A 12,026-nucleotide genomic window follows, 5' to 3' on the forward strand; every position below is an offset into this window, starting at 1 on the left:
AAGCAGAGATGAAAGACCTCTAGATCGTGGCCCCTTTCCTCAAGCCAACTTCCAAGCTAGTGCTTTTTTCCCATTATACTAAACTGCAGTTCAAATGTAATCTTCTCTCAATTTGTTCAGTCCCTCTGGGTAGACCCTGCACTTTAGAAAGAAGTCTTGTCTAGTTAATCCGTCCTTCTTGGCTATTTCCCTTTTGTGACAGGGGAGCTTGATTCATGTCAATGTAAACTGGACTCTATTCTGACCATGGCTTTATGGGGCCCCTCTTGCCTGTATGATGCTATTGCCTTATCAATAAAGTGCATTTGGCTTCATTATGTCTCTACCTTCCCAGCTCTAGCTCTGGCACTGGCCTCCATTATGAACTGGAAGAGCTGACCCTGGAATGGATACACTGAAAGTATCCATTACCTAGCCCAGAAGGCCCCTAGCTTTCTGATCTATTCCAGTGACATGGACATCAACCCACACCAAACACACTGGTAAGGGTCGTATGGTTACTTAATTTTAGGAAAAGGAATAATGAGAAAATGTGGGCACTAGTCTGGCCCATTCTTCCAGAAATGGGTGCTATACCAGTAAAGAAGAAACAGGTAGAAATTTTAAAGTTGAAATTTTTGGTTATCACGCATCTTTACCTGGAGGACAGATGTCTAGCAAAGGGGTGAAGTTGTATGAGGGCATATTTTAACTCAATTTAAGAAAAAATAAACCAATAAATAAAACTGTACCAAAGTGGAATGGGAGGTAGAGAGTTCTCTGTGATCAAAGATTTTCAAGCAGGGTTGAGTAATAACTTATTGGGGGTGTTGGAGATTCCCATTTTGGATCAAGGTTAGAAAAGATATGTTCTGATTTCTCAACTCTACAATTCTGTGGATCTAAAAACCTAGTGACTGTATGTAAAGGGTGACAAATAGACTCTGGAGCCAAAAAAAAATCCATTGATGGTTACCTGGGAGTAAGCTTATTATAGGAAGAAAGACATCTTTTGACAAAAGGAAAGATAGCTCAATTGAGTGGGGAGAGACATTAAATCAAAGAATAATTCAGATTCAGGATATTTCAAGTCAAACTGATGAAAGGAATGGATAGTGCCAATAAATGTAGCAAATCACTAGGCTGGGTGAACAGTGTTCTGAAGGAACTCAAGGATGAATTTGGGGGATTATTGGTTCAAATATATAACTTGTCTTCATAAAAGACCACTGTGGTAGAAGATTAGTGGGTCACTTGTACATCAGAGAGATGATGGGGAACCTAGGGTACTTCATATCAATGAAACAGCATGGTGTAGTGAATAAGACACTGGACTTGGAGTTAGGAAGACTCGGGTTCAAATTCTGCCTTAGATACTTATTTGCTATGTGACCCTGAGCAAGTCACTTAACTTCTCTGGGCCTCAGTTTCCTCATTTGTAAAATATATGGGTTGTACTCCACCTTTGAGGACCTTTGCAGCTCTGAATCTATGACCTTTGGGCTCTGAACAGCTGTTCAGCAGTCTATAATAAATACGAAAAACCATTAGGTGAAAATACAACATGGTTTCTGTTAAGGGGGAATTGTTTGTAGTTCTTTGAGGGAGTAAATATGGATAGGAAACTGTTTCAGAGATAGGAGACAAAGGATGGGAACATGTGGGCACAGAATCACAGAATATTGCTGTCAGAACAGACCTCAGAGGTCATCTAGTCCACTCGCTAACTGAGGAGTTCTTCCCTTTACACCATCTGTTCTCCAGATGAAGATCTCAAGTTCTTGGGAACCCCCCATGTCCTAAAATAGCCCACTGCACTTTGGTACAGCTCTAATTGCTAAGATGTCAAAATCTATCTCTCTGGCCCTCCCTTCCACTGTTCCTTGTTCTGATTTATGGGAACAAGTTGTTGTCGTTCATTCATGTCCGACTCTTCATGACCCCATTTGGGGTTTTCTTGACAAAGATACTGAAGCAGTCTGCCATTTCCTTCTCCAGCTCGTTTTACAGATGAGGAAGCTGAGGCAAACAGGGTGAAGTGACTTGCCCAGGGTCACACAGCTAGTAAGTGTCTGAAGCCAAACTTGAACTCAGGAAGTTAGGAAGTCTTTCTAATTTCAGGCCTGGTGCTCTATCCACCTCACTGCCCACATGGGAACAAGGAGTTCAATTCCTCTTCCATGTGACATTCCTTCAAATAATTCATGATCACTAGCATTCTCTCTGCCATTGTCTCCTCTTCCCCAACCTAAAAAACCCATTTTCTTTAACTGATCCTTGTATGGCATGACTTTTGCTCTCATCATCATCCTGGTAAGGAGGTTACAGACTTAAGGTTGTGAATGTTCTTACCTAAAATGTAGAGCCCATTACAGGACCAGGCATAGTCTGCCCAAGAAAAGTTAACAGTTGATTAAATAGATAGTGTTTGAGGATGGGGGTTTGGATTTTTGGATCATGGCTTAAAAGATGGGAATAATAAGCTACTCACTAAAGATGGCATATGCTGAAGAAGTTATGGTAAGAATGTATTTTCCTGAAGCCTTAGGAATCTAATTAGAAGGGCTTTAAAATAAGAGAGAAGGGGAGGTGGAACAAAGATGGTGATGTAGCAGAAAAGACAGTCAAACTCTATCCCACAAATCCTACACACAGATCTAGAATATGAACCAGAACAAGTCCTGATTGGGAAGTACAAGAGAAAAGAATGACAGTGCATCTTTTTCCAGCCCAGAGAAGCTGAGGGAGACAGATACTGTCTGTAGACACTGGAAACTGCCTCTAGCCAAGAAAGGCCACTCAGACTATTCCAATATAGGAAGAAGCTGTGTGCCTGAGCAAAAAGAATTCTCATATCCAGTATAAAGAGACCTATCCTTGGAAAGGATGCAGGAACAAGTGCCAACTGGCAGCCTTGTCACCCACTAACCCATTCCAAATCATAGATTTAGAGTTGACTGAGGAGGGTACTTGTGCTAGGGGTGGCATTCCAGGCTAAAGAGTGGTTGCAGGCCATACGTGGTGTAATGAGCTAAAAGCAAGAAACTGTTATGTGGTCGTGACCCCAGATATAGAATGGAGTCTTAGTTCTAGCCTCTAGTCCAGGCACAAACTTGCTGTGGAATAACTAGGGCAGGAATCCAATACCAAAGGAAAGCCTGTAGTTATGTCACTGAATAAGGAGAGCTTCCTAGATGGTTGACAGTGGCTGAGTCTGGCTATCGTCTATTGGAATTCCAACCAAGGGTAAGTCATCAAGCACATTACTCAGACCCAAACCCAGGCCAGGAACTTACAGAGCTCAGATGAAAAGGGATTTCATACTGTTTCAAATCATTTTGGAAGCACTGTAAGTTTGTAGATCCCCAGCCTGAGCTGTATCTGAGATCCTAAAATAACACTCAATTCCCCAAGAATGAATAAGCAGGACCAGCTCAGACATTATAGTCTGAAGTTAGGAAGCAGGCTGAAAAAATGAACAAATTTTAAAAATCCTAACATAAAGAGGTGTTACGGTGACAGGGATACTTGAGACACAAACCTTAAAGAAGAAAATTACTCAAAAATATCTACAAGCATCTCATGATCCAGGAGAGATCACTTAAAAATTACTGGACTACCTGAAAGTCATGATCAAAAAAAGAGCCTAGACATCATCTTTCAAGAAATTATCAAGGAAAACTGCCCTGATATTCTAGAACCACAGGGTAAAATAGAAAGTGAAAGAATCCACTGATCACCTCCTGAAAAATATCCCAAAAAGAAAACTGGAAATTTTGTAGCCAAATTCCAGAGTTCCCAGGTCAAGGAGAAAATATTGCAAGCAGCCAGAAATAAACAATTCAAGTATTGTGGAAACACAATCAGGATAATACAAGATTTAGCAGCTTCTACATTAAGGGATCAGAGGGCTTGGATTATGATATTCTGGAGGTCAAAGGAACTAGGATTAAAACCAAGAATCACCTACCTAGCAAAACTGAGTATAATCCTGCAGGGGAAAAAATAGATATTCATTGAAATAGAGGACTTTAACGCACTCTTGATGAAAAGACCAGAGCTGAATAGAAAATTTGACTTTCAAATACAAGTCTCAAGAGAAACATGAAAAAGTAAACAGGAAAGAGAAATCATATGGGACTAATTAAAGTTGAACTGTTTATATTCCCACATGGATGATATTTGTAACTCATGAAATCTTTCTCAATATTAGGGTAGTTTGAGGGAATACATACACACACACACACACACACACACACACACACACACACACACACACACACACATAGACAGAAGGTACAGGGTGAATTGGATTTCATGAAGGGATGATATCTAAAAAATAAAATTAAGGAGTGAGACATAAAAGAGACCCAAAAAAAGCTTCTACAGTGGAAGAAAGGGGAGGTGAGAGGGAATGAGTGAGCCTTACTCTCATTGGATTTGGCTTGAGGAGGGAATAACATACAAACTCAATTGGGCATGGAAATCTATCTTACCCCACAGGAAAGTAGGGAGGAAGGGGATAAGAGAGCAGGGGATGATGGGAGGGCAAATAGGGAGAGGAGGTAACCAGAAGCAAACACTTTTTAGGAGGTGCAGGGTCAAAGGAGAGAATAGAATAAATGGGTGGGATAGGGTGGAGGGCAATATAGTTAGTCTTTCACAGCATGACTATTATGGAGGTGTTTTGCATGACTGTATATGGATGGCCTATGTTGAATAGCTTGCCTTCTCAATGAAGGCGGGTGGGGAGAGAGGGAGGGAGAGAATGTGGAACTTAAAGTTTTAAAAACAAATGTTAAAAATTGCTTTTACGTGCAACTGGGAAATAAGATATATACAGGCAATGATGTATAGAAATCTATCTTGCCCTACAGAAACATAGAAGGGAAGGTGATGAGAGAACCAATGAAGGAGTGTTAGAAGGGAGGGCAGATTGGGGAAAGGAGTAATCAGAATGCACATCTTGGGGTGGGGGGAAAGGAGAGATGGGCAGAAAATCTGGAACTCAAAATCTTATGAAAGTGAATTTTGAAAACTAAAAAATAAATTTTAAAAATGCTAAAAAAAAAGAAGGTAGTTCTTGAGCTAAATTTTTTAAAAATGTATTTTATTTTTAATTTATGGAATAAAACAAGCATTTCCATAACATAGTATAATAAAAAGATGATTGCATATGAAACTGCAAATCTATTATGTACAACTTGCTATTCCCTTTAAGTACATAATAAAGTTATAATGTAAATTTCTTTTATTTTTTATACTTTAAAGCAATTTTTAATACTTGGGGTTTTTTAAGTTTTGAGTTCCAAATTCTATCCTTCCCTCCTTTTTTCCCCTCCCCTCTCTAAAATGACAACCAATCAGATGTAGGTTATACATGTGCAATCGTATAATAGTCATTTTGTACAAGAAGGCTTGAATAAAAGAAAAAAGCATTTTAAAAAGTGTAAAATAATCTACAAGCAGAACCTCAAAGGAAAATACAGTTTTAAATTTTTTTAAAAATAAAGAGAAAAAAATGGAAAAGAAATGAGACCAATGGAATAAAGACTTGGAAATGGAATTAATCAGCTTAGCACAAAAGATACAAAACCTGATCCAAAAGAAAAGACTCCCTAAAAATTTGAGTGGACTATGTGAATGACTCCATGAAACAATAAGAAATATTAAAACAAAGGGAAAAGACTCAAAAGATAGAAGAAAATATAAGATATCTAGCAGCAAAAACAAGTCAAGTGGAGAAAATATTAGAGACTCAATTTAAGAATCATTGTGCTACCTGAAAGCCATCACAAAAAAAGAACCTAGATATCAAAATTTAAGAACTTATAGAAGAAAACTGCTGAGATCTCTTAGAACTAAAAAACAAAGTGGAAATAGAAAGAATGCACCAGTTACCTCCTGAGAAAAAAAAACCCCAAATGAAAATTCTCAGCTACATTATAGCCAAAATTCAGAGCTTCTAAGTCAAAGAAAAAATACCGCAAACAGCCAGAGAGAAAGAATTAAAATACTGAGGAAGCATAGTTGAGATCACAGTTTAGCAGCCACCATGATAAAAGGGAAGAGAGCTTGGAAAATTATATTTCAGAAAGCAAAGGACATAAGCTTATAACATACTCAGCAAAACTGACTATAATCCTACAAAATGTACTTTTTAAAGAAATAGAGGACTTCCAAGCATTCCAGATAAAAAAGCAGTAGAGAAATTTTTGTATGTAAACATGGGAGTCAAGAGAAACATAAAAAGGTAAACGTAAGCAAGCAATCATAAGAGGCTAAACCAGGATAAACTGTTTATATTCTACTATGGGGAGATGAGATGTGTCCCCCAAAACCTTACCATCATCAGGGATTATAAAGGGAGTCTAATTAGATAGAGGACCTGGGAGTGGTTCAATTATGTTTAGATCATCTTCCAAGATGACTGGAAAGGAAGGAGAAAAGAAATACACTAGAGGAAAAAGGGAGAAGGATGGAAAAATTATATCATCAGGGTGTGCAAGTAGAAGTCTATACAAAAAAAGAAGGAAAGGGTGGGAAAGGCCTCATTCCCAACTGATCAAAGGCGAGAAAAATACACACACACACACACACACACACACACACACACACACACACAGAGGGAGAGAGAGAGAGAGAGAGAGAGAGAGAGAGAGAGAGAGAGATTTCACTAAACAGGGAAATAGGAGGAAAGGGAGAAAAGAGAGAGGAGGTAATCTGAGAGGTAGATTAAAGGAGGGATTAGTCCTAATCAAAGTAAACTCTAAAGATGTACAAAAATACTTATAGTAGTTCTTTTGGTGATCGCAAAGATTTGGAAATTGAGAAGGTACCCACTGATTGGAGAATAGCTAAACAAATTATGGTATATAACTGATGGAATAACATCGTGAGATAAGAAATTATGAAGGCAATGATTTCAGAGAAACCTGACAGGACTTGTATGAACTGACGCAGAGTGAAGTGAGCCCAACTAGGGGAACAACTGACACAATAATAGTAATATCATGAAAAACAAACAACTTTGAAAGACTTGAGAAATTTTATCAATACAATGACCAAAAATAATTCCATAATATTCACGATGAAGCATGCTTCTCCTCAGAGAGAGGTGATGGATTGAGTGCAGATTGAGACATTTTTTTGACATGGCCAATCTGGACATTTATTTTGTTTTGACTATACTTGTTTGTAGTGGGGCTTTGTTTTTCTTTCTTTCTTGGGGTGGTGGAAGTAAGGCAGGAGAAAGAGAGTATGGAATTTTGTTGTTTGAAAAAAATAAAATTTAATTTGAAAAAAATTAATAAAAAGGGAGAGATATTAATTGTTCATCATTGGGCCATGTCAGTATAACAAAAATGACAACATGATCTAAATGAAAACCCACAAACTATAACCAAATTTCTTTAACCAATCCAGAAACACCTCCTGTAGAGCATTTCTCCATATCATGCACTGACATCATTCTGTGAATCATCACTTTTAGAATGTTCAACTGGTTTTAATCTTACCTGACTATACTGTCTTCTAGTCCACATCTTTCAATCTTGCCTACAAGGATATAACAAGAGAGATTATGAAATGTCTTGTTGGAATCTAAGCATACCGTATCTACTTCATTCCCCTGATCTACTTGTCAAAAAGGAATTAAGTTAGTCTAACATGGCCTATTCTTGATAGACCCTTGTGGCCTTCTCTTTCTAAATACTCACCATTTATCTCTTTAATAATACATTCTATTTATTATTAGGGGTGGCTTGCTGAGTAGGCTGGGGGGAAGAGTATATTCAGAAATGAAGGTGATGTAAAAGCAAAATACATCAATAAATGTATGTGATACATCCTAAATATATCAATAAATATGTCCAACACATCGATAGATGTACAACTATAAAGGAATTAGTACTAAGGCTTTATTTGACATTTTTCAAAATTACCCAGAGGAGGAAATGACCAACACAACATTTAAAAATTTTAGTAAAATTAAACTCAAACTCATGGAAATAGACTACTAGAAGATCTCAGGGGTGGTAAGTTAAAGTCAGGAACATGGAATAAATGATCCAGATGGAGGCCAAGAAACATGCTGACTTCACCTAGCCTTTTTGTTTTTGACTGAAAGTCAATCAATGCAGACCAATCAGGAGCCAAGTGGAGCTTCATCACCCCACCCCTACACAATCTGTGTTTTTATAGGATGGAGAACTCAAAATGATTTGAGAGGATACCGACTGAGGAGAGATTTGACAAGACTTAAAATGAATATTCTAGGCCCAAGACAAGGAATACCTGGGGCCGGTCAACAAGCATGGATTAATTGTATGTCCCAGGCACTTTGCTAAGCACTGAGAATATGGAGAGAAGCAAAAAAACAAACAAAAAAAAAAAAACAGTCTCTGCTCTCAAGGAGCTCACAGCGTAATGGAGAAAAGAACATGTAATTAAGCATGTACGAACAAGGTATATACTGTACAAATTGGGGACAATCAACAGAGGGAAAGTCCTAAGATAAAAGAGGACTGGGATTTTAGCTAAGACTTAAAGGAATCTAGGAAAGCTAGGAAGAAAAGCTAGAGATGAGGAGAGAGAGATTTCCAAAGACCTGGAATCAGGAAATGGAGTGTCATCTTTAAGGAGCAACAAAGAGACAAGAGTTACTGGCTAGAAGAGCACATGAGGGGAAGGAGACGTAAGATTTAAGAAGACTGGAAAAGTGGGAAAGGGGCAGGTTATATAAGGTTTTTAAAGTCAAAAAGAGGATTTTATAATTGAGCCTAGAGGCAATAGGGAACCACTGGAGTTGGTTGATTGGGGGGCAGAGAGAGGTGGTGATATGGTCAGGTACTTCCCAAGGTATAGATCCTAGTCTAATATCTTCAGGAAATAAAGGAGATTGCCCTTAGATAGGTCAATATCTTAATCATTGTATTTTCTCTAGATAAACTTCATAACCTAGCCCTCTCCTACTTTTCCACTCTTCTTACACATTACTCTCTGATATGTACTCTTGGATCGAGTGACACTAGCCTCCTGGCTGTTCCATGAACAAGACACTCCAACTCTCAGAAAATTCTATTTTCTCTAGCTGTTCCCCATGCCTAGAACACTCACTCTTCCTCCTCTACTCTGGCTACTGACCTCCCTGGGTTCCTTTAAGACCTAAGATTCTACCTTCTATAGGAAGCCTACTCTAACCTCTCTTAATTCCAGTGCTTCCCCTCTATTAATTATTTCCTATTTTTCCTGTGTATAGCTTGCTTTGTATATATTTGTCTTCCCAGTTAGATCATGAGTTCCTTGAGGGCAGGGACTATCTTTTGCATCCTTTTGAATCCCCAAGCACTTAGCACAGTGCCTGGCATATAGTAGGTTCTTAATAAATGTTGATTGCTTGATTAATTGGTTAACATCCTTAAGCCATTCTCCTAATTAACAAATTCAGGGAGCATTTATTAAGCACCTACTATGTGTCGGGTACTGAGCTGAGCCCTAAGGATAGAAACAAAAGCAAAAGACAGTCCCTGCTCTCAAAGAGCTCACTCAGTCTAACGGGGGTGGGGGTGGGGGAGTAGAATACAACATGCAAAGAAGCAGGATAAATTGGAGATAATCCATAGAAGGAAGGCATTAATTAGCATTAAGGAGAATTGTCTGGACCTATCCCATCTTCATATAGGAAAGCAAGGAAAGGATGCTTTATTAGGCCAGAGAAATATTATTTCAAAATATTTTCAGTTTTACAAACAAGGGCTTTTTGTTTGTTTATTTCTTTGTTTTTAATATTCTCCCATAGTTGCCTGTTTGACTATGACCAAATCACTTTACCTCTCTAGGTCTCAGCTTGTGCATCTGTAAAATGAGAAAGTTAGACCAGATTCCTTCTAAGGTTCCTTCTAACTCTATGATCCTTGATCCATGCATTAGATGATTTAATGATTTTAATGACCTAATGATTTTTCTTGATGGCCTTGTCAACATGTTAGTATAAGAAAGCACTAACTGGATTTTAGTATCCATTATGGGAGATGAAATTCAGACAGGCTTGTGGAATTTCAAATGCTAAATATTCTTGCACTTCAGTTTTCATCTTTGTCTTCCTGTTCCTGGAAAATAATAGGCACTTCATACATAAATGTTTGTTTAACTGAACTGAATGAAAGAATAGCCTTTGAGATTTAGAGAAATTAAATATCTATTAAAAAAACATAGAACCTCACACCTGGGGAACAAATGGAACTCAGGACCTTGGGAGATGGTACAAATAGAAAATAAAAATGGAACTAGAAAGCAGATATACCTGAATTTTAAGGCTGATGGCAGAAAGGAAAACTATGCCATCTCACAGCATGAGAGACATCTTTTCCTTAGCGCATATAGTAGGCACTTAATAAATGCTTGTTGAATGACTTTAATTAGGAGAATGGCTTAAGGATGTTAACCAATCAATCAATAAACATTTATTAAGAACCTACTACATGCCAGGCACTGTACTAAATTCTTGGGCATACAAAAAGAGGCACTTGGGGCCTCTGAGTTAGGTGGACTATAATCTGACCCACAACAAATCCTAAATTGCCCATTCTCACCCTCCCTTGTGCCTGACTGGCCTCAGCACAAGGAATGACTGGGGAAGTTCTCAAATTTAAAAAAAAGCCACGAATAAAATTTAGCTCATTTGAAAAAGGGCACTGTGAGGGGTGATGGGCAGAACTTGAGGGAGGGAGCCTGGTAAAGGAGAGAATAGGAAGCCCTCAACTTTCTAGACAAGTCTTGCCAATAAAGGAATTCCATTTCCTGGCACTGACTCTGAAGTAGCCAACAGAAAGACACAAGGGATATGGATTAGCCTGAACCTCATCTTCTCCACTTGTCAAACTCTACTGTTCTGACCATTCAGGCGTCTTGTCATTACCTTCTCTCTCCAGTTGGCTTCTTTGTTCTCTTTCTAAGAGGGACAGCTGCTTAAACTACACTAGGTACCTGGCTTATCTTTGTGCTATGTGGTTATCTGACCACCAGGGAGCAGACTTGTTGTTTGGGAGGCATTATACCACTTTGGAAAGTTAAAAAAAACAGGGGCTAGGTTTTTCGAAAGACACTCAGCCTCTCATAGTTCTGATTTCAGGAGAGGATAAGGAAGAGCAAATGGGGATTCAAAGAATATTTTAAAAATCCATAGGATTCAGAGCTGAAAACTCACATGGCTACTCTCTTCAGCTCCCCCCAATTATGTATTTACCTTCGCCTTCTTAAGGTACACTAAATGAATCCTTGGTCTACATTTGACCCAGTTGCCTTTGCCTGGCTGCAAAAGTCCACTATAGGGAAGATCACTAGCATTCATGGACAAGGCTGTGTCCATGCTTGCCTTATGAAGGACAATCATGCACTAGGTCTGATGTTTGTTATATTGCTTTGACAAAGGTCCGTATAGGAAAGTGCTAAGTAAGCTTGAGTCCCTGATAGGAAACGCAATTCAAACAGTCTTGTGGAAATTTGAATACTTTTCTACACATGCTTTACCTTTAATAGCAGAAGCATAAACAGGCTCTCTTTCTGGTGCCTACTTCCTGAAGGTCAGGTGTCCTACATTTGATCTCTACTCAGAATTTCAGAACTTTTATCCTTGTTATATTTGAGACCAGTCTCTTCTCCCTGTTATTGGTTCAACCTCCACCCCCAATCCCATTATGTTCCCTCACCATTTTAAGGGTCCAAGCACCCTGGTTATATTTGACCATTTTACTTCAAAGATATAATGAAAGCAAACATATAAACATGGAGAGAGAAGGGAGATTAGGTTCGCAGTTGAACTCAGCTCCTACATAGTATTAATCACACCAAGTTACAAGTCCAAAGCCCTGGATTTGAAATCTGTGATCCTGGCTTCTCAGAGCCTCCCTGTTGTGCTGGATGCAACATCTGGCCTGAAATACATCACTCCAAGGTCTCCATTGCTTCTGGCTCAGGGGCTGCATTCCCTGTACCTAGAATTGAAAAGAATGGATGAAACAAACCCAACAAACCCAAATCCCAAGCTT

The sequence above is a fragment of the Trichosurus vulpecula genome, chromosome 5 (genome assembly GCF_011100635.1).
Source record: "Trichosurus vulpecula isolate mTriVul1 chromosome 5, mTriVul1.pri, whole genome shotgun sequence".
Lineage (NCBI taxonomy): Eukaryota > Metazoa > Chordata > Mammalia > Diprotodontia > Phalangeridae > Trichosurus > Trichosurus vulpecula.